At 43.4% G+C, this 24,554-nt stretch overlaps 1 long non-coding RNA gene across 2 annotated transcripts; it reads left to right on the forward strand.

Annotated features, from left to right (window-relative positions):
* The first annotated feature begins 19,443 nt into the window (after nucleotides 1-19,443).
* On the forward strand, nucleotides 19,444-24,010 carry LOC309700983. Of its 2 annotated transcripts, none has more exons than XR_014274824.1 (3): nucleotides 19,444-20,545; nucleotides 22,717-22,894; nucleotides 22,971-24,010. It is a non-coding gene; the product is annotated as an uncharacterized lncRNA (long non-coding RNA). The 2 variants fall into 2 exon arrangements; XR_014274825.1 differs by lacking the exon at nucleotides 19,444-20,545 and adding an exon at nucleotides 21,066-21,695.
* The last annotated feature ends 544 nt before the right edge of the window (nucleotides 24,011-24,554 follow it).

The raw sequence follows: 24,554 nt of genomic DNA on the forward strand, positions 1-24,554 counted from the left end.
TGATAAAGATGCAAAATAAAAACACACCTTACTAATTATACTCATCTCTTTTCAGCAACACTAACAAAGTTCATTTCGACTCAGTTGTTGTTTTTTGTTTTGTTTTGACATGATGATATTTGTGTGCACATGTATCTGTTTAAATGTTGGCTAGGCAGAAGAAGTGTAGGACGTTCAGTTAGGTCCATAAGTATTTGGGCCACTTTAGTTTGCTTGAATTTTACTCTCTGGTGTGTATTTGTATTTTTATTTATTTCTTATGTGGCTGGTGAAACAATGTAAACAACAACAACAACAATAATAATAAAAGTGTTAAAAATGAGTTTGAATCAAATTCTTTTTTCTCTTTTGCCTCAGAAATTAAATAGAAAAAAGTATTTAAGTAATGAGTCTTCAAGGACACAGGGAAGCCTTGGTTTGAGAAGGGTGGGACTGCTGGCAAATCTTGTGCCTTGTAAGCATGTTTTATTACCTTTATGCACCCAGGAACTTATTCAAAACAGCAGTTACTGTAGTAGTGTCCTTGAAAGTGTCCTGAAGGTCTTACTCCTTGCAAGCAAAAGAAATGATTGGTGGTTTAAGACTTTTGCAAAGTGCTGTACTTATCATCTAATAAAATGCAAATTTAGACGAGAACCCAGATGAGCTGTAGAATTTAAATATTAACCAATTCAGCATTGAGAACCAATATTAAATTGGTTCTCAATGCTGAAAAGACAAAGCTAATGTTGTTTTCAAACATGAAGAGATTTCCTCAAACTGTCCCTTTGGTGTCCACTCTTGAGGGAAACCTCATAGAAGTGGTGCATACGTATAAATATCTTGGCTTTTTAATTGATGATTCTCTGACCTTTAAATCTCACATAGACAATCTTGTGAAAAAACTCAAACAAAAATTGGGATTTTTCTTTCGAAACAAATTTTGCTTTTCTTTTGAGACAAAAAAGCGTCTTGTAAATGCCACATTTTTATCTGTTTTAGATTATGGTGATCTGCTGTACATGAATGCTTCCGCCCAGTGTCTTCATAAGATTGACTCAGTTTATCATGCCTCCTTACGGTTTATTACAAACTGTAGGGCCTTGACCCATTGTTGTGATCTGTACGCTCGAGTGGGATGGCCTTCATTGTCCTCCAGGAGGTTTGTTCACTGGTGCATCTTTATTTATAAGGCCCTGCTTGGACAAATGCCCACCTACATTTGCGATCTGCTCACACAGAGGAGTACTGTTTCTTACAGCCTGCGTTCAAGCGATCTTTTTTTGCTCAATGTTCCATTTGCCAGAACTGAACTGGGAAAGAGGGCTTTTACTTATGCTGCCCCTTTCACATGGAACATGATGCAAAAAGACTGGAAGATAGCAGATCTTATTTCATTAAATGCTTTTAAGTCCAGATTGAGAGAGCCAGAGAAAAATGTTTTTAAATGTAATTGTTACTTATAATATGTATGTAACTTTGTAATTTTAACATGTTGTCGCCTCTTGGCCAGGACTCCCTTGAAAAAGAGGTTTTTAATCTCAATGGGACTTTTCCTGGTTAAATAAAGGTTAATAATAATAAAACCAAAGGTGCCTTGATGGTCAAGGGACTTAATTTTGTGACCAGGTTCTTTAGAAGATATGACTTAAAATTCAGTTTTGTCTGATATGAACAAATGAGTGCAGATATTTTATTTACATTTTAATATGGTTCCAGTGATGATGACAGTACATGAACATGATGTGGAGATGATTGAGGCACGGTCAAAGCCCTTAATGCAAGTAGATGAAATTCACCAAAGTGCCCGTGTTTTAGGTTTGTCCGTGTTATTTTCACAGATCCATGCACACATAGAAAAACAATTGTACAGTAATTGAGTGGTTTATTTACAGACTCACTCAGTTTTTGTTGCATAAAACAGTGAAGCCTAGAATCAAACTCTGTGAAGTCGGACACAGACACACGTACAGACCAAGGCAAATGATGTGGTGACACACCTGTGAGCATGAGCGCGCTTGTATTTAAAAGGTTCCTTCATGTAATGATCTGCTAGAGGGTGTGGGGGGCCACAGCCCCGTCCTCCAGGGCATGAAGCAGGTATGGAGGAGATCCAGGCTGCAGACATCCAGAGGCCCTCAGAGCACAAGAGACCAAGGAAGACTAACAGAGGGGCAGCCGCGCCACTGTCCCAGAAAGAGCTGAGGAGAGCCCCAGATGAGGGGTCACTCAGCAGCCGCGGAGCAGAAGCCGGGGGGGGGGGGGTTGCAGTGACGTGCCCGTGAGCCAGCTGTGCCAGAGTGACCGAGCCCCAGGTCGACAGGCCGAGGGCACCCCACCCCCGAAGTGGCCCGAGCGAGCCCCAGGCCCCGACAAGCAGCCACCAGGAGTGAGCTGGTGTGTACCTGGATGCCCATCCCCGGACACAAAGAACCACCAATGCACCGATGTCTGAGGGCGTCTGCCACAGGCAGGGGGAGTGGTCGGGGAGATAGGCCTCCATACCTTGGAGGGCCTGAGATGTCCCCAGAGAGGTGGCGTCTGATACCCGACCTGACATATAGACACAAACAAACAGGCACACACAGATACAAACATCCATCCCCACCCTCATGCTCTCATATGCAAGTCCAAAGTAGCTAAGTTTGCTAATACTGAGCCTCTGATAAATCTTTCATGTCTAATGTCCAAAATCACTTGTTTTGTTTGAATTTGTATTTAATGCACTTCCAAGCTAACCATTAAAGCAAAATTCTACTCTAATTTGTTTGTCCAATGTGACATTGAGCAAGACCTATGCTTTGCTTTATGCAAATTCTCTTCTTACACTTCTCCTACTACAGCACAGTAGTGGTGGAGGAGAAAAAGCATACTGCAGGGAGCAGCAATCTTACCAGAAGCATTTGTTGCTGCCCATCAATCTGAGATGGGATGTAAGGAAATTTTGAAACAATTTGAAGTCCATCATCCTGATGTGAGAAAGATTATTCAGAAGTGGAAGTACATGACATTACTTGTTTGGAAACCACTCATCCAGTCCAAGCCTGAACCTGTGGCTCCATCTTGTGGACAAATTGTTCCATACTATCAGGACCTGCTGATTTCAGGTGCTCCATCTAAGAAGCAGGTTTTTGAGAGGGAAATGATGAGACAATGGGTACATTCCAAAAGTCCCTCCTAGTCCCTATTCCTAACCTCTTTTCCTAGATGAAAACTTCATTGAGATCAAGGCAAAGTGGGTGGGGGATTACCAGGTAAATGCGCTACACCTAGTCCTAATCCTCAGAACCCTTTGCACCGTGCTCAGCAAGTTATTTATTATATCAAAAGCACACTCATTCTCTTCTCAACTATCTGAGAGGAAAACTTGCGTGAAACCTGAGCTCACACTGCATTATTTTGGTTAGTAGGCCTGCAGTGCTCTACCTCACACTCCCTCCTCGCGATTATTGAGCCACTAATTTGCATTCTCTCTGCACAATGCTGTTTTATACTGAAGTGAACTGGCTGTATCTCATTATATAAATTACAGACCACTATTAGTAGACCATGTCTGCGATTGTGTCATTACAGTATTTTGCCTCACTTAGTAAACCGGTCACATAGCATTAAAAAAACATGTCATCTTTTTTTATTTTACTGTTGTGGTAAAGTGGAACTAGTTTGCTCCTCCTTGATGACAGAGTAAAATCCCCTCCATTATCACTCGTCTCAGCTGAACTGATTACACAAAACCTTAATCACACATTTATCAGGTAACATAGATCGCCTTGTAATCGGAAGGTTGCCGGTTCGAGCCCCGGCTTGGACAGTCTCGGTCGTTGTGTCCTTGGGCAAGACACTTCACCCGTTGCCTACTGGTGGTGGTCAGAGGGCCCGGTGGCGCCAGTGTCCGGCAGCCTCGCCTCTGTCAGTGCGCCCCAGGGTGGCTGTGGCTACAATGTAGCTTGCCATCACCAGTGTGTGAATGTGTGTGTGAATGGGTGGATGACTGGATATGTAAAGCGCTTTGGGGTCCTTAGGGACTAGTAAAGCGCTATATAAATACAGGCCATTTACCATTTACCATCATAATCTTGAGCTTGTACAGCATTCTGCTTTCTTCATGAACAATAAGGGCGACCGTGGCTCAGGGGGTTGGGAAGCGTATCTGTAACCGGAAGGTCGCCGGTTCGATCCCCGGGCTCTGTGTCCTGGTCGTTGTGTCATTGGGCAAAGCACTTTACCCTACTGGTGTTAGCCAGAGGGGCCGATGGCGCGATATGGCAGCCTCGCTTCTGTCAATCTGCCCCAGGGCAGCTGTGGCTACAACCGTAGCTTGCCTCCACCAGTGTGTGAATGAAGAGTGGCATTGTAAAGCGCGTTAGGTGCCTTGAAAAGCACTATATAAATCCATTATAATAAGTACTTTTTAATCCTCAGTCTCCAAAAGTTGATTTTGTTTATCTGGACGTAGTGTTTTCAGTGGGAGGACTGTTTCGTCACTCATCCAAGTGACTTCTTCAGTCTCAGCTCAGTGCAGGCTTCCAACCTTATAAACCATAGGTGTCAAACTCTGGCCCGCGGGCCAAATTTGGCCCGCAGCCTAATTACATTTGGCCCGCAAAGCCATACCAAATTACTATTAGAGCTGGCCTACTGGTATTATACAGCTAATATATATATTGTTTAGTATTAAGCTTTGCTTGTTCCATATTCAGTTTTCCAGCTAAACTTATTTGAGTCCATAAGAAAAGATTCATTCTTATATCTGGAGGAAGGTTTTTTTTTCAATAAATATTAATGTTAGCCCGCGACTTTGTTCCAGTTTTGAATTTTGGCCCACTGTGTATTTGAGTTTGACACCCCTGTTATAAACAGTACATTTGCATAATGACTGAAACCAGCCCACTGAGGGAACAATGGGCTGGGAGGTCAGTTCCCTCATCATAATTATGCAAATTCTCATGACCATTAATCAAAGCCCACTGATCAATGGCCATGAGTACCGTTCACAGAGAGAGTTGGGCAATGGCTGCAATCACAGCATTGTAAGATGTTGAAAAATGTACCCTTAGGCCCCCTCCTTTAATCCATTGATCTTGCTGTTAACTGGCTAGGCTATGATTTGAGCATATTTTACCATCAAATCATGGAAGATTTTTGTGCCTTTTAAAGAGGACTGGAATCTTCTCTTGTTTTAGCCTTGTTTGCATGTTTCTTATGTTTGATTTCTGTTTAGTTTATGCCTCACGGCACTTTGCATCTCATTGTGTTCACACCCAGCTGTGTGCACTCTCGCTCTGGTTTAGAGCCACACCAATACCTTCAAAGAGAACTTCAACAGACTACTACTGTTCAGTCACCTTTAACAGGCTTTGCTATGCGTAGTTTATATTCTGTGGACATTGCATGACTGCATACGCAACTGCACTTAAGTAACACTATGAATGCACTCACACTTTTCAAAAAATCTTAGTTATTATTTTATTTTATTCATAGCAAAATGACTTGAGCTAAATGACACAAAGTGCAATTACCTTGTCATGGTATTACTCTTTTATATACTTTTGCTTTTTTGTTTTTAATCAGAGCTTCTACTCAGAGTTTGAAACAATCACAATGTCAGTCCAGAGTTCTTTACAATGTAAAGTGCTGTGAAAGAGTATCGTCAAACCAATGTTAATATCAGGCAACAACCAAATTAAGTACAAAATGCTGGTCAAGTCATCGTGTTAAGCAGTAGACTTACCCATACCTGTCAATGCTTTGCATAGCTTGAGTAGAGAGAGAAGCATTCAAGGGTTATAACATAGAATCTACAAAACTATGTTTGAGGAACTTAAAAATTCAGAGGGAAACTGCATGCCAAATTAAAAAGGTTGCAGTGAAGTACAGAAAGGTTAAACAATGTTGAGGTCGGGTGTTTCGTCTCCACCACTGGAATTAGAATCTAATTCCAAGGATAAAGATGGCAAAGAAGAAATAAAAGATGTTGAAACCATCTTTGACATTGAGGGCAAAGAAAAAAAACTGGAGGTGCAACCTTAACTGTTTGCATTTAGTGGAAGCACTTGCAGGAACCTATCAGGGCGTCACAGTGTGGAAGGAAGGAAGAGAGGACCCAAACGCTGGACTCGTGGCTTGGTGAAGGCTGGTGTTTATTATGTGGGCAGGATGAACAGAACATGAGATGGACAACTAACTTACTGGGTGAACTGAAAGACTGACTGAACTGTATTGGAACACAGATGCAAAACTGTCGACAACAATGACAAGACAATGAACTGAGGGAACTGAGGGTTTAAATACGATGATGATTAGAGACCAGTGAGTAGACAGCTGAACTAATCTAACTAATGATCCACGGGAAGTGGAAGAGAACATAACGCACACAGACAGATGGCTAACATAATAAAACAGAAACTGTGAACATGTGGAAAATAAACAGAGAACATGAACAAACTGAAAACACTGGGTCAAGCACCCAGGAACCCTGACAGAACCATTCTGAACACTTACTGTAGAGGGCAGCAGAGACACTTTCTGCTGTCATTTACAGTTTGCTATCATACAATGATCACGTGCACTGAAAGTCAACTGTTAAACTCTCTCAAAGTTTGCTCATACAATCTAATTATTATCTGAGGCTGTGAAATATTTTTAACAGGCGCATAATAAATGAAGCTGCTCATGAGGTTTCAGTTGCAAAAGCTGACAGAGGACTTTTGCTCCAACATGCTACAGGGATACAAATGGAGAGATGGCCAGTGCTCGCTATTCTTAAAGTGCTTTGTAAACAAAGTTGGCTTGGCAGTAGGTGGGCTGCAAAAATTTCCCAACAAAGATTATGATGAGTGATGATCACCAGATGTGTAACAATGTGCAAAAATTGCAAGGGATTCAAAGACTCTACAATAAGGAACAATGTGTTACCTTATCAAAGAATGTGGAAGGTAGATCTAAGTGTTTGTAGAATACTTGGTTAATGTATGGTCAAAGTGTTTTTGTAAATAGTGAAAAAGTCTTGTTACTGATAAACACAACAAAAACAATATATACAGCTCAATCAATGCTCCAGTTCAAATTGTGTCATTAGAATAGTTATGCACTGACCAGATTTACAGAACATCTTTATAATAATGATTTCAATGTTGCTTAAATGACACTACATTGAAATGCCATTGATAAAGTACAGATGTGTTACACCATGCCCACTCAATATCCCCAGAGAGGTATACAACTCCACCCTAATGGTCAACAAATCATGTTCCCCTCCAACCCATAGGAAGAATCATAATTTCCTTTGAGATTAATAAAGTGTTCTGATTCTGATAAGGTAAAAGAATAGCGTCTCTAACTACTATTTTATATGTTTAACATTTCACGATATTAATGCTTCCTGGTTGTTTTGAATGTTGGTTATTTGCGATAGATCAGTCTTACAGGCATAGAAAAAAACAGATTCCATCTTGAAAAGTTCAAAACAGGTAGAATGTCTCTTTTCAAGTGTTTTCTTTTAAAGCCACATTTATCCTAGCGTCATGGTCTATCATTGAGGAATAATAATGATAATAATAATAATGGATTGCATTTATATAGCGCTTTTCAAGGCGCCCAAAGCGCTTTACAATTCCACTATTCATTCACTCTCACATTCACACACTGGTGGAGGCAAGCTGCAGTTGTAGCCACAGCTGCCCTGGGGCAGATTGACAGAAGCGAGGCTGCCATATCGCACCATTGGCCCCTCTGGCCAACACCAATAGAATAGAAAAAGAAAAACAGTGTCGGCAAAAAGTACTGCTTCTTGATTTTTGACATATTTCCCCACTCAAACCACTCCGAACTCCCTGGCTTTCCTGAATGCTGTGAATAAATGATGGCACCAAATAAAATTTCTCAATATAACCCAGATCCTGATATGTAGATCTAAATCCCATGACTGAACTCACTCATTCTGGAGGAACTTTGAGCACTTGCAGAGTTATACAGTCACAGATCACTCTTGTTTAACTGTCTTGTATTTTTCTTTTTTCTGTTGTAGGTCCTACTAGTGCAGAAATCTAGAAAAATCTGAAGGATAAACAAATTATTGATACCTTAAGCAAATCAAAGGAACGCCCTATGCAAATAAATCCTGATAAATAGCTCAGAGCTCCAGCAAATATTTTTCAAACATCTCACCGCTCCCCAGAACTCTTTCCAACAAGACAGCAACCGATCAGATCGTTACCTGCATCCTGCTCCTGCTGAGCTTATTTGGAACTTTTAGCAAGTATGTTTACATTAAGAAACACAAGTCCTGGAATGAAGCTCAGAGTTTCTGTCGGGAGCATCACACAGGCTTGGCCTCTGTCAGTAATGAACAGGATAATCTCAAACTTGGGAAACTTGGCAATTCCAAATGACCATATCTGGATAGGATTGAGAATTCCTCAGAAAGTCAAAAATGGATGTGGTCCGGAGGCACGGAGGTATCTAGCTTTTTCTGGGCAAGTGATCAACCAGACAATCAGCCGGAACAAATCTACGGTGTTATTTATAACAACAAGTGGCGTGATTATCCTGATGATCACTTGCACTTCTTCTGCTACAGCGCTGAAGTAGTGAGGGAAGAATAGACTTGGGAGGAAGCTCTGGAGTACTGCAGGAAGTGTTACCGGCACCAGAGGGGAATCTGGACCGGCAGCAAGCGGCACACAGGCTAGAGAGCACTGCGTAGCCAAATATGAGCAGACTGTGGATTAATAGAGAGGACACCCAAGTTAGCGTCTTGCTCAGGCTGGAGCTCATTTATTTCTGAGCTGCGCATGCGCAGAGCCTATAGCTAGAGTCTCTCTGGTAGTTCCACAGCAGTGCAAGAGCACCATCTACTGGCATAATGAAATATAACCATGGTCTGGCAACACATAACAATGTCAAAATAAGTCACAATAATAAACAAAAAATAAGGGGGTAATTGGTTTTCTTACAAAAATAAACATGTAGCTTTTTCAACCTGCTACACTCTCCCCTGCTTTAAGAGATGGCTCCGGACATCTGGAACCAAACTAACACACTTCATGGCGTTTGCCCAAAGTCTTTAAAGTCTAATAGTCAAAACTGTTACAGTTCCAGGAGTAATGCCAAAAGGTCTTTTGGTCACCAGTCTAACATGTCCATACTGGTGTGGGGTAATAACAGTCAGGAACAGCTGGGTAAAGTGGCATGTGGCAGGGAACATACGCAAGCATCATGTTTGCTCCAGGTCTCCAGAGCTGATATGAAGCCTGTCCCATTTGGCTATATGTAAAAACCTCTCTTGGTTTCACAGCTCTGGTCGACCTCCGTATTGGTGGCACATCCCATTCTGGTGTCTCTGGGGCAGGGTCCCTGTTATCCACACAGCTCTCCGACCCTGTGTCCTCCATAAGATCCTCAGTTGCAGGTTCCTCCTGGGTTTCCACAGTTGGTGATGAAACAACAGGCATTGGGAAATCTGCTGGTTCTGTATTTACAGCTGGTGGGACTGCACTTCCCTGCTGCACTTCCACTGATTCCATTTCGTGTCTTATTGGCTGGAACTCAGGAGCTACAGCTCTCAGTTCACTGTGTGGTCTCGGCTGGGGTTAACTCTCCTCCACTGATACACAGGTATCGTTCTCAGGCTGTATGAGTACCCTTCCTCTTCGTCCGAATGATCAGACTCATGTTCCACTGTTTCATTGGGGTTTGTCTCTCCCCGTCTTTGTGTTTGTCTTTTCTGACGTCCCGGCTGATCTTGCTCTACCGGCAAATCAGTCACAAGCAGCAGGAGGTTTCGATGCAGGACACGAAAGGTTTTGTCTCCTGTTTCTGATTGTACCCTATATACAGGTCCATCTCCAATCTTCTCAACAACTCTGTGAATTTTCTTTTCCCAGTGGGCACTGAGTTTGCCTGGACCACCCTGCTCGGAGAGGTTTCTGACAAGCACTCGATCTCCTGGTTGCAGTGCAATGCCTTTGATGTGCTGATCATAATGCTTTTTCCCCTTTGCAGAGGACTTTGCACTGTTTTCTGAAGCAATTTTATAGGCTTCCTGCATGCGTGCAGCCCACTTTTGTGCATACTCCTGTCTGGACTGTGACTCTTTTTCAGGTTTTAAATAAAAAAGCAGATCAACAGGCAAGCGTGGGGCTCTTCCATAAAGGAGGAAGAAAGGTGAATAGCCCGTTGCTTCATGTCTTGTGCAGTTATATGCATGGACTATATGGGGCAAATGATCCTTCCATTCTGCCTTTTTCTCCTCATGAAGAGTCCGTAGCATTTGTAGAAGTGTTCTATTTAGACGCTCAACAGGATTTCCCTGTGGGTGGTAGGGGGTTGTTCGAGAGTGGCCTATTCCTGCCAGCTGTTTGAGTCTTTGGAAAAGGTTGTTCTCAAACTCCCGGCCTTGGTCATGATGCAGCTTTTCAGGGTACCTGAAGCGCGGGATAAAGTCAAGAAAGATTTTCTCAGCTGCTGTTTTGCCAGATTTATTCTTAGTCGGGTAAGCTTGGGCAAAACGGGTAAAGTGATCTACCAAGACTAAAATGTACTCAAAGCCACCTTTACTTGGTTCTAGATGTAAATAGTCAACCGAAATGAGTTCAAAGGGGGCACTGGTTGTTATCGAGCCCATTGGTGCTCTCTCTGGGACACTTGGCCGTTTCTGTTTGATACAAGGGCACTGGCGAATGACATAGTCCTCAATTTCACGCTGCATAAAAGGCCAGTAAAACCTCTCCCTTGCTAACTGAATGACTCTGTCAGCACCAACATGTCCAATATCATCATGTAGGTGTTTCAGTACAGTTTGCTTCAGCTTACTGGGTAGGATCAGCTGTTTTCTTTGTCCAGTCTGTCTGTACAGTATTCCTTCCTCAAGTACAAGTCTGTTCCATTCATGTACTAGCCTACGTGTCTCTTGTCCTAGCTGTCTCTTATCTTTACTATTAGGACTCCATCTACTCTTTTTCAAGTTTATCACCTCACAGATAGGGGGGTCCTCCCTCTGCGCAGCCCTGATGTTTTCTGGGGTGATGACAGGGGCACCTTCAGGGGGTGTGTCATCAACACAGTGCAGTGGAGCCACCCATGGTACATCACCGTCTCTCATGGCTTTGTCTCCTTGCCAGATTGCAGAAACCACTTCTGGGGACAGTGTCTCAGTATACTCCATGAGGTGTTCCTGGAGTGGCAATGGATAGCGGGAGAGCGTATCAGCGTCTGTGTTGGACTTGCCTGGTCTATACTTTACAGTGAAATGGAAGTCAGCTAATTCGCCCACCCACCGATGTCCCACAGCGTTTAACTTTGCTGTGCTCAAGATGTACAGTATGTGAGGGGATTATTATCTGTGTACACTGTGAAAGTGGGTGCATAGTAGAGGTAATCCCTAAATTTATCACAAATTGCCCACTTCAGGGCAAGGAATTCAAGCTTGCCAGAATGGAGATGGTAATTTTTCTCAGCAGGCGTGAGTGTCCTGGAACCATAAGCAATGACACAGAGCTTTTCCCCCTGTTGCTGATAAAGCACAGCCCCCAGGCCTTCATTTGATGCATCTGTGTGTAGCACAAAGGGCAAACTAAAATCTGGGTAAGCCAGGACAGGTGGACTGGTTAACATATCCACCAGACGTGACACCACAGTACGATGTTCTGCTGTCCATTGCACTGGTGTTTTGGAAGGAAGCTGACCACCATTTGTGCGCTTTAACTTGATTTTGGCTCTAGTTGAGCTACATTGCAGGCTAGGATCACTGGGACTCTCAATAAGCTTAAACAGTGGTCTCGCTATTCTAGAAAAGTCCTGAATGAACGTCCTGTAATAACCTAGTAACACTAGGAGTGCTCTGACCTCTCCCACGTTCTTTGGCTCTCTGTCTCTCAAATGTTCCACTGCTTCGAGATCTTTTGGGTCTATCTGGACACCTTCACTGGTCACCAAGCGCCCAACATACCTGACCTGACGCTTAAACAGTTCACATTTTTTGGGACATAGATTCACACCATGCTCTCGCAGGCGGCAAAGCACATGCCTCAGATCATCAACATGGTCATGAAATGTCTTGGAAAAGCAAAGCACATCATCTAAATATGGTGAGCAGCACTCATCCCTCAGACCATCAAGGACCCCCTCCATGCATCTCTGAAATGCTGCTGGGGCGTTGGTAAGGCCAAATGGGAGGCGGATCCACTCGTACAACCCCCAAGGCTTGCTGAATGCTGTCAGGTGTCTTGAGCTTTCATCAACAAAGCCCTGGTGGTACGCACTACCCTGGTCGAGTATTGAAAACCATGAATAGCCCCCCAAATTATCCAGCAGGTCTTGGATGCGTGGTAGTGGGTGGCGGTCAGCAATGGTTTTACGGTTAAGGCCCCGAAAATCAATACACAAGCGTAAGCTTTTGTCTTTCTTTCGGACACACACCACCGGAGATGAGTAGGGTGATGTGGACTTTCTGATCCAGCCATTGTCCAGCAAATTCTGAACATATTCTTTTACCTCTTTATACAAAGGTTTGGGGACCGAATTGTAGGATGTCTGGACAGGCGTACCGTCTTTCAGATTAATTTTCAACTGCAAGCTTGAGATGCAACCAATGTCAGAGTCACTTTGGGCAAAAACATCTGACTGTTCATACAACATGTCTCTAACTACCATTTGTTCATCCTCTGTCAGGTAGGACAAATCAACAGGTGGATGCCATCTCTGACCTTCATTGACTTCTGTCTGGTGCTTTCCGTTACCTAGCTGAACTGAACACACTTTTACATTTGTATGGGCTGATGACCCTGCGTCAGCAGAGAGATACTTGACAGGTTTTACTTCAGTCACCTCTTCCAATGTACCTGTACAAAAGGCCCCGTAGTTATGGTTTTATTCTGTTCAGTTGTTAGTTCACCTGTAGTTTTTAGAGTGGCCAGTAGAGGTCACCCCACCGCTTTGTATGAGAGACTATGTCCAGGGAGAAACGTGGGCAAAGCACCTGAGCTTTTCTGCTCCAGATTACCGGCAGAGAATTGGTTATTCCGTGAGAAGTGTGCGTTAATGAGCAACGTAAGTTGGTGATGTGTGAGGATGTGATAATAAGATGTGTTTGGGACTGTAACCAAGGTTAGGGGGGAAATGACTATGTTTCTGTCTGTGCCGCTAGCGGGTGCTAAGCTAAGCTAACTTTCCTGCCGTGTGGTTGGGTATAGCTGTGTACCTGGTTAGCTCTCTCAGGGGGTCTATGTGTGAGTCGTGGGTAATATATGGCCTATGGTATTAAAGGGGATGTTAGTTTATTTCCCGCCTGTGTTTATGTTGATGTACTCTGGAGATATTGTTGTGAACACTTTAGTAATGTAGCATTTTCTTTCTGTTCCGTTCAGAGACCACACACACACACACACCCATGCCCACGCACCTAAACCTGTATGCAATACCTGCTCCTCTGACAATCCCTGTTACCTTCAACTGTGTGAAGTCAATACAAGAGTCTGCATTATCCTCGGTGTCTTCATTGTCTCCCTTCTGAACATTCATCCGGGCCTTGAGCAGTGTTCTGGCCGACACTCCGGGGAGTGGTAGCTGCAAACCTGAACAAGCACCTTACAGTCCTTCCAGTACAAGCTATCTACCCAACAGTACCTAAGACTGTTCTTTTGGAGAGAATGTCATGTTTTGGTAGGATTCTGAATGGGAATCTTAACAATTTTTGTCAACCCACTGGGGACATCTACCAAAGCTGGGAACAACTCCAAACCCTCAGGGCAGCTTTTCTCTAGATTTGGTTGGAAGAGTTTTGGGCCACCTCTTGGCCATTCTCTGACTCTACACTTTACTTCACAAATCTGTCCTGCAGGAATCATTACACCTTTTTTTCCTGTTCTCACACTACTCTCAGGATCTATTTCATCAGGGGTGGGCATCTGAAGTGCTGAAACTAGAGCATCTACTGCACTGCTGCTGACACTTAAAGCTTCTTTGAGGAGCGCAGAAAGGTCAGCCCCACCTCTCTGTTCTTTATTGGTTTTTAGGATTTCAGCTATTACGTTGCTGCCTAAAATAGGACAGTTAAGGTTGTGCTGACTGATAAGCACTGGCACTTGTATGGCGACATGCCCATAGTTCACACTCTGAATTTGAAGTTCCGTGTCTGCCCAACCATCAAATGGAACGTCTGTACCATTAGCTGCCGCTATTTCCAGAGGCTGGTCTGAAAGGAGGGACTCAAGTGGCTTGATCTTAATGTGGGGGATGTTTTTCTCTATCCACGCTCTTGATACCATAATCACTTGGGCCCCTGAATCAAGCAGCATCTTAAGTGGTACTCCATTGATGGCACATGAGACCATACATCTGTTCCCAATAAGCTGTGCAGTGGGTTTCACTGGTGGTACAGGACTGGGTGCATTTGATCTCACCACACTTGAAGTCTTAGCAAAACTGGTGTGTGCTGGGGACTCCTCGGCTTGTTCGGTCACTGGCAGCCCCTCTCCAGTGACCTCACCCCGTTTCCCGACACCTTACGCCGCAGGCAGCCAATAGCCCGGTGTCCTGGCTGGCCACACGTAAAACAGTGGGGGCAGCTCACTTTGCCTTGCTGTACACAATCACCACATCTGCCCCGGTTCTCAGCTGGAGGTGTTGGAGGGCGGTTCAGGGGCGAGCAGGAGTCTCCAGATGTCACACTATCAGTCTAGCTCACCACTTTAGTTAGCTGTCTGGTCAATGAAGACACTTGGGCAGTCAGTTCTCTAATAGCTGCACGGTTAGTCTGTAGCTCAGTGTCAACCTTCGCTTGCTCAGTCAAGTCAGTGTTAGCAAGCTGAGCGGCACTTATAGTCACAAGTCTAATTTTAGATGTGGTACCCAGTCGCCTCAGTCTCTCAGCTTCCTCACTGGTGGACTTTGTAATCTGTTCAAGCAAAAAGTCGTCACTAACCTGCAAGTCATTAAGAAAAGGTTTGAGGTCTTGTCTCACATAGTTGTTTTTTTCATTGAACCCTTGATAAAGTGTGTGAAGAAATGTGCCCTGCACAAGCTTTTTGTCATAGCTAAAGTCTGCACCAGGCTGTCGTGACTCAAATAGTACACGCTGTTTTAACCCTATAATTCTGTACAAAAACTGCTGTGCACTCTCTTTGTCTTGCTGCTTAGCATTACTTAGCTCTTAAAAGAGTTCAGCGCTATTCTTGTCTCGAATATGAGAGCGGAGAATCTTCAAACCATCAACTGTCAAATCATCTTTGTTGGTTAAGATTTCCTTGAGAGTACCAGGCTTCATTATCTTTAGCACAGTTCTGATTATTTCACACTCAGTAAACCCTTCTTGTAACCCCTCATCAATTTGTTTGCACAGACTACTGTGGGACATATCCGAGCCAAGATCTGAAATTTGTCCACCATGCAACTTGAATTCTCTGCGTGAAAACAAAGCTGCCACATCACTGAGATTCAAAACTTGGTCATATCCTCTGGACGGACGACTCACCCTGCCAGGGGAAACCCCAGCGACACTAGGCGCCGGTGACACTGAAGCTGGGATGTTGAAGTTCTTGGTGGGCGTATCAGTGTCTCTTAGCATGGATGAGGGAAAGGTGGAGATGTCTCTGTCCTGTGGTAGAATGGGCTGTGTGTGAGAGTCTTTGTTAGGGTGTGATGGTAGAGTGGGGATGTGGTCAGCTGGCATAGCCAGGTGTCTGTCAGGATGTGTGGGGTCAGTGTGGGGTGAAGTGGGGCACTCCTGCTGCTGGTTAGGAATGTCTTCCATCTCAAGCGGCACGGCGAGATGATCTCCAGCCCCTCCGACGTCCGTTGACAGCAGGTCACTCACGATGTCGTCGAGGAGCAAGAGCTGGGCCATACCTTCATCCTCCAACGCTCTCAACTTTTCACCTCTGATGTACCCAACGATCAGGTCATACAGTTCTGGTTCACTTAAGCCATCAACATTGCGAGTCATACTGCCATCCTCCACTGAAGAAACAACTGTGCGCAGCTGGCTCACACTCAAATCACAAAGTCTTTTCTGGATCTTTACTATCAACAACCGCCGTGGGGTAACAGTGGCCATCTTGACGTTTTGACTGTGACCTGGGCTCCCTGGATGACGCACTCAATGCAGCCTTCCCTGAGACTTTGGACACCAGTTCTGGTCGTTTGGCACACACGTCACCACTAGACGATCCCGGACGAGCCCCCAGTTGTTACCGGCACCAGACCTAGGGGAATCTGGACCGGCAGCAAGCGGCACACAGGCTAGAGAGCACTGCGTAGCCAAATATGAGCAGACTGTGGATTAATAGAGAGGACACCCAAGTTTGCGTCTTGCTCAGGCTGGAGCTCATTTATTTCTGAGCTGCGCATGCGCAAAGCCTATAGCTAGAGTCTCTCTGGTAGTTCCACAGCAGTGCAAGAGCACCATCTACTGGCATAATGAAATATAACCATGGTCTGGCAACACATAACAATGTCAAAATAAGTCACAATAATAAACAAAAAATAAGGGGGTAATTGGTTTTCTTACAAAAATAAACATGTAGCTTTTTCAACTTGCTACAGAAGCACCATAACAACCTGGCCAGCGTGGCATCACAGACTGAGATGATGCTGATCCAGAAAGAGCTAAAGAAACACATTACCACTGAGCACATCTGGATCGGATTGCATTTCCTGGCTGGGAACTGGCTGTGGGTAGACGGACAGGAGATGGGCTACAAGGCCTGGAGTGAAGGCAGAAAACCATCATGTCCACATGTGTGCAGCCGTACAGGTGACAAGAAGTAATAATGTTTGGGAGGCTCGTGACTGTGAAGAGAGACTCAGTTTTATTTGCTACTGAGCTTAGTAGTGAGTTTTGATTTCCAGGCTAATACCTGATTGATATCTTTGATGTGCATTTGTTTTATTTCTGTCTTGTTAGAAGATTGACCTTTTGAAAGTGAAAAATAGCAAACATATTTAAATACAACTGCAGTTTTTTTCCCAAGGCTATTCTTGCACATCTTATCTAAGTTTTCATTCTTGAAAAGTAACTTAGATAGGATTTTACCTCAGAGTGATGTAGGTTTCATATGTTAATAAAACCCTCTCTGCAGGCCGCGTGAAAATGTACCTGTAGTGTCTGCTGTGTTATTCTCACCAGTGCTTTGAAAGGTGAGGCTGTTTGCAAAACTATTTGCCTTGCTGTTCTCACATTGCTTGTAGCTCTGCATGGGACTGTAAGGTACTATATTACCATTTCATATTTAGCTAATTCACTGTGTGACATACACCGCTGCATTTATGCCATAAGCAGAAATGATAAAGCTTTGCTTCTTCATTTGTAAATTGCTGATAACACTGTACTGCAATTTCATTAAAAACTTCAAGATGTCTTATGTTGTATTCTAATATAAATTTTGAACCAATGTGTGACCAATAGTCTTAAATGCTTTTTCACATCTTGTGTTACTGTATTCATTAACATATTGCTATCATTCTTTTATTTGAATTCAAGCTAAACAATTATTTATAAGTTGTTTTTTCATTACACCCTGCTCCGGGGCCCAGCCCTGGAGCAGGGTGCCGCCGGTGCATCGAGCCACCTGGGGGGCTCTTCAACTGGTGGGGAAGATTGTCACATCTTGCAGGAGCTTTCCTCTCCTCAGGGGCTCTCTCTGCAGGAGGGGGAGATACAGGAGAGGTGGAGGAAGATCTCAGCCTGGGTGTTTATTGTCTTATGTAGTCTGGAAGATGAGTGGATGGTGGGGTGGGTGCAGTTTTCTCTGACTGGAGGAAAGAAGGGGAGAAAGAAAGAGGGAAAGAGAAACGGCTGAGAAGAGGGACGGGGGAGAAGGGCAAAAGACAAAAACCAACAGAATGAGCAGAAAAAAAAAGAAAAAAAAAAGCAAATATCAATCACCTGGATCACCTGCTGAGAAAGAAAAAAGAAAACAAGCAGAAGAGAACAAGAGTAATAGAATAAACAACATCACAATGATATATGGGAATATGACAGTAAATACTAAATATTAAACATTATTGTGCAGCACATAAGATCAACAGAACACAGTGTGCTTTGAGGTAGGAGCCAAAAAGGGTGTAGTTTGTGGGTGTGATCACCCGTGTGTACACCTGTGAGCATGGACGCGCTTGTATTTTTGGTTTTTTTAAAAGGTTCCTTCATGTAATGATCTGCTAGAGGGTGTGTGTGTGTGTGTGTGGGGGGGGGGGGGGGGGGGGGGGGGCACAGCCTCGGACTGGAGCAAATCTTAACGTTCAGCTTGAAATAGTCCAGAACCAGATACCCTGAAGTGACCAAACTCATCCATTAAGTCTAAGACTGCCTAATTGGGTTCTTCATTGGTTTCTTATAACTCATTTTACAAACTCAGATGATGTTTTTAGCTATATCAATGCAGAAATTGTCAAGGCAGGTGAGTTAGGGAACCCAGATGCGGACCTCTTGCTTAAGTTGAACAGTGCTTTTATTTACAGTGAAGAAAAACCAGTCAACAGTTATCCACAGTTCAAATCCTTTTAGTGATCCTCTCCCCTTTTTCCTCTGTGATGCGTGGCAGTGCGTCAGTGTCCACAAACTCCCGAAACTCCGTAAAGTCTCTCCTTCCTCCTTCTGGGAGCAGGCAAAAACAAACACGATTAGCTTCCCTCCGCTAGCTACCGAGCTTGGTGCAATACTCCAGCGATGTCTGCCGCTCAGCCACACCATTAAATAGTCCTGCCAACGATGGTGGATGATGGCAGCAGCTGGCGAGGAATCGGGCTGTATCCCAATTCAGGGTCTGCAACCTTAAAGTACGCATTTCAAGGCCGATTACGTCACAGCGGCGCGCCGAAGGCTGTCCCAATTCAAAGGCTGCTCGAAATGCGGCCCTGAAATGCATCCTTCATTTCCCTGAATTTTAAGGCTGTGGCAGTGTAGACTTCGTGGTCCCATATATCCCACAATTCATAGCGCGGAAGTCGGTGTGGATAATTCTGCCGCAGACGGCAGAAGCGGAGCAGCCGAAGAGTAAACTGTGAAAAGTAAGTACTGAATATTATGTCACTTATTTATGTGCAAATGTTTAATAACGAAGAACATTAAAACATTACTGTTGGCCACATGTCGGCAAAGTTATGTAACATTAGTGACGTTTGTACTAACTTGGTTTTAAAGCCTTTACTTCAAAATATACGCCGTTTAATAGCTGAGCTTAATCTTACAGAGAATGATCAAAGCTCATGTAGAAACAAACAAACAAATGAACATAAGATTTTCTCTTTCATTTCTGTCAAACAAAGCTGTATGAAACGTTTCCAGCTGTTAGTATCATGGTTGCTAGGCAACCTGGGCAGCGCAACAGAGGCTAGACCGTCCCATTTCGCAAGCCTCGCACTTCCGGCCTTAGTGGTCTTTGAGTACGCGGCCCTTGAGGATCGTTGAGGCTGCGTACTTTAAGGCTGCCTGAATTGGGATACAGCCTCGGTCTCAGGTGAGGCAGCTCAGAGCGGCAGCGCTTCTGGGTTGGAGGTCTCTCGTTGCCACGCGACCTCGTAACAATCGCAGCAGAGTCAAGAAAAACAGAGCGAGAGAGAGGAGAACACACACACACACACACAGGCAGGTCGACCAGTCGGGGCACCGTCCGACCCTGACAGAAATGCAGATTTGAAAAATGTTTACAAATAGAAGCAGGATATGTAATATGAATTAAAATGAGTCTGTTGAATTTCTGATAATTATGTATTGATAATTGTATTTATGAACTCCAGTCAAGAGGACAATATAAACATGAATTGACCTAAATCAAAATACATATGAGCAGCACCTGCGATTTCTTCCATGGGTCATGAATACCACAGGTTCAGTGAATTAAGAGCCGCCCCAATGCAAATGTTTTCTGAGAAATTCAAAAGGCTCACAGCTTTAACAAGCATCATCAGACCTCTTTTTTTTTTCAGCAAAATTCTGTAAAACAAGTTAAGGATGGATCTGCTCTTCATGTGCATCCTGTTTCTGCTGAGTTTATCTGTAATGTTTACCAAGTAATTTTACATTGAACGGCCAAAAAATTGGCAGCTTGCTCTGACACACTGTTGGCAGCAATACACAGACCTGGCTCCTGTCAGTAATGAACATGATAATCTCAAACTTGAGCAGCTCTCTGGTAGTATCAATAGATGTATCTGGATAGGACTGAAGAGAAATTCCTCAGATAGAGAAAAATGGCTTTGGTCAGGAGGTGGAGCGGCTACCATGTTTTTCTGGGCACCAGGTAAACCTAACAACTGTCACAGTGTTGAAGACAGTGGCTGTGTGTGGATAAACAGGTGGAATGATGCAAACCCACAGAATATCAACACATTCTTCTGCTACCGTGCAATAGTGGTGGAGGAGGAACTGACTTGGGAGGAAGCTCTGGATTACTGCAGGGAGCACCATGATGACCTGGCAAGTGTGGCGTCTGAGACTGAAATGCTGCTGATCCAGAGAGAACTGAAGAAACATAACACCACTGAACTCAGCTGGATTAGCTTGTGTTTCTTGCCTGGGGACTGGCTATTGGTAGATGAGCAGGAGATGGGCTATGAGGCCTGGTGTGAGGTGAGGGGAACCAACATGTCCACACTCAAAGATGAAGTGTGCAGCCATACAAGTCACAGAAGGGACTGCATGTTTGGGAGGCTCGTGATTGTGAAGAGAGATTACAGTTTGAATTTACTTTATAAAATTCATTTGAATTATTTATTAAGGTTGGTATAGATGGTGTTTGTTCATTGTCACCTTTGATATTATTGATATTTTGCTCTTTGATGTGCAATTTTTTGGTTTCTTTATTGACAAATTTCCTTGAATCTTGGAAGCACTGGGTTTCACCACTTCATATGTGTGTTTAACTGTGTAACCTGAAGTTAGTAAATTAAACTCCAGATTTTTTGTTGTTCACAGTGATGTTTCTCACATTTTGAGACTACTCTCATATTTGCATGCAGAGTGAATCCACACATATTGCAGTGTGCAGAGTGTAGGAATGTTTAGCTTATTTTAGAGTTTAGGAATGTGTTAGATAGGATATAGAATTGTGAGACACTGACACTGCCCTGGATATAAATAAAGACCTGACTGTGTCATGAACTTAGGAGTAGATTTTAGGAGACCCTCCCCCAGTTGAACTGTGTAAGACAAAGAGGAGTTAATGCTGAGTGGAAATTCCTCAGGGCATGCCTGGGTGGGAGTCTCAAAGTTTGTAACTAAATAACTTTGGTTTGGAAGGGAGATGGACTTTTATGACCCTCAGGAAGGCACGTACATAGAGATATACGCACATAGTGTTTTAACTGTTACGCACACACATCCACACGCACACTCACTCATGTGCACTTACATAGACATACGGGTACGTGCACACACAGGCATTTACGTGCTTGTGCACATAGCCACAGACACAGAGTTTGCAGCTCACCATGGGAGGTTTTATGATGAGGTCGCTCCTACAAAACTGTGTTTCACAGACAAAGGAGTGAAGATTTTGCAGAGGGGCACTGGCCTGGCAAGTCTTCCCTTCTAGAAGAATGCATGCTTAAATGAGGATAAATAAAGATGAGTAAAGATGAATAAAGCTTTTGTGAAAATGACTACTGAGTCCAGTGCCGTCTCTGGATGCTCGAGGAATAAAAAAGAACCGGGGCAAAACTGATTTCTCAACATGAGCTGTCTGGCATTCTACTGACTTTTTGCATGGATTGTTGATGAGGTTTGACGACAGAGATATATACTATATCTATGAGGAACATCCTTGTTTGTGTTGACAAAAAGATGTACAAATACAGCCAGGAACTCCAGATATTAAAATATCATTGTTAGGGTTTGTATTGTTGATTGTCATTTATGTTTAGAAATATTTAACCATATATGCTTAGAGGTGTATAATCAATTGTGTAGTGATAGGATGTGTGATCTTTAGCAGGCTGCAAAGGCTTGGTGTGCATCCTGGGAGCATGGGAAGAGGTCGTACCTTGTCTTATTGTTTTATGGTAGGATAAACGTGGCTATATCTGTTTTAGGCTAAGTGCCTTTTGTTTAGATGAACTGTTGGACTTCCAGACCAGCAGGTTTAGGGAAGTCATTTATGGGGTCACACACAGGCAAGGTACTTTTTGTTTGTATGTAGACGTCATATGTTAATGAACCTTTGCTTATTCATGTAACCTCAATAAAAGATCAGTGTTACGGGGAGCGGATGAGAGCAACTGGGGTAAAGGGAAGGAACGGCGTTTGTCCGGTTCTCTCCTGTGCACGAGAAACATGAAGAACTTTGCCTACTCGTGTCTTGCTTGCTGTGTAATTATATTGTCTTCAACGTTCCAGCGAATAGGTTCAAGCTACAAACCTAACAATCATCACCACCTTTAGATTTTGATAAAATGTGACATGTTATCAAATGTGACAATTTGACAAGAATTGGCTTAGCAGAAGTGGCAAAAGTCCTGTTTTATTTTTTTTAAATTTCTTTTATGTATTTTTTTTAAGACGTACAGGAACATATGGTTTTTACTCCAGTAAAAGTGAAAAAAATACAGGCTTTGAAATGTACAAAGGTAACTGAACCTTGTGCTATATTAATATAATAATAAAATTATATTAGTAGAATAGAATATAAAAATTATTCTAATTAATATTCTAATTCTAACAAATTAACTTAGTTTGAATCGTTTATGTGGGACACAAGCAGTGAAAGAGAATTAAAAAACAAAATTGTGTTGCTTACATTGTAGTGGGTGACTTTGTGTCATGGTCCGTGGCCCTGTGTCTTTGGAGTGTGTGGGATGCCCTGGTGGCCACACCCCTGGGCTGGGTCATCACCATCACACCTGCATCCCATGGATACCTGGAGCACTATTTAACCCTGCGCTGACGGATGCTCCAAGCCAGTCCGTTAGTCACCCCTCCGTGGTAACTAGGCTCCTCGCAAAAAGCTTTGTATATATGCGTTACGTGAACTACGTTAATTCTGCCTTCGTGTGCCTAGGTTACGATCCGGCATCTGTATCTGCCACCTGCCTGTCCTCCAGCCTGCTCGGATCACTAAGTGTGTCATCTGACCTCATCCCTGCCTCCTCGGATTCGCTAGCCACAGACACACTTTCCCCCTTCCGAGTCCCACGGTCCCACTCTGATCGTAAGCCACTTACTAAAGCCCTGTTCTGTTGTGTCTCTCTAGTAATTTTCTCCCCTTTGTGTTGCAGCCTCCCACGGTCCCGATTACGGCTTCCCTGTGTCGTTTGTCTTCTTGGTTTTCTTCAGTTCCACATTTTCGCTTCCTTGGTTTTTCCGGGTCACCCTTTGTTAAAACAATAAAGACTGTTCTTGCTCGCATTAGGTGCATTGAGTCTGCTCTTGGATCCCGCTTGTGTGCATGCACTGCGGTTCATGACACTTTGCCTCCACACCTAAACAGTAGAATGAGAATAGAGAGGTTACAGTGGAATTCAGCTCGTCATAAAACACTAAGATCTGTATCGTGTCTCAGCACAAGAAAAATAATCACAACTGACAAAAATTTATAATGTGAGCTTCAGTAGGTTTTCTTAGTGAACATGATGTGATCAGCTGACCTGTTTCTCCTTGTGGATTTACATCCCCTACACTGAAACTATGCTGTGTATACTGCCTTTATATAGAAAGTATATAGTTGGCATAAAATTGTAATTCAGTAAATTAATCTAAGCATCATCAGCTTAAATGCAAACTCATCTCTGCTACACTTCTGATGTAACCTTACTCTGACCATGAGCACCAGAGCTTCTTTTCTGTTCTTTTGAAATGCAGCAGCTGGACCTTTAGCTAGCAACACACTGTGCAACAAACTGCACACAAACAGTTTGTGTGTTTGCTGATGTCTGTTGAGCTGATAGAAAAGTTGCATTGGAAATTACCTGCCACAACATGTTCCTCCTTTTATGCTTGCTCTTATTCAGTAGGGCTAGCTAGATGCTGAAGTTCTGCAGCCACAACTCAGGGACACCTGCAGTTGTTTTGGTGTTGTAGCAAAACAATAAAAAAAAAACCACTGTCCCACTTTAACCCTTGTGTGGTGTTCATATTTTTGTTACTCAGCCAGTGTTCATGGGTCTGGTGGACCCGCTAGAGTTTTGGCTTTCCAAATTAACTCTATCAAACAATTTTATGTTAAATTACTCAACAGATGTTTACTTCATCCCAATTACAAGCCATATGAACAGCAAACATGGTTAATTTTTTCCCTTTACCTTTGTTAGATCACATTTATGAATTAATGTGCTTCTCGTTTTTTTTTTTTTTTTTTATAAAATGTTATAAAAAAAATAAATCAGTTATAATCAAGTGAAGTGAGTGGAAAGACACAACACATTTACACGTGAAGCAACATGTTTCACAACTAAATGACATCAGCTGCTCATCAATGGTGACATTAGGCCCAGGGTTGTAAAACAGGGGGAGGTGGTGCACCCACTTATCCCACACTGTCCTGATGGCAGCTAGCTTGTCTCTCTGCCGTTGAGCTGGTCTGTCATCTCGGTTATCAAAACGGATAATCCTGGAAATTTTGTTGAAGTTTTCCAGAGACATTGAT

This window comes from Aulonocara stuartgranti (assembly GCF_965226115.1).
Source record: "Aulonocara stuartgranti genome assembly, chromosome: 23".
Lineage (NCBI taxonomy): Eukaryota > Metazoa > Chordata > Actinopteri > Cichliformes > Cichlidae > Aulonocara > Aulonocara stuartgranti.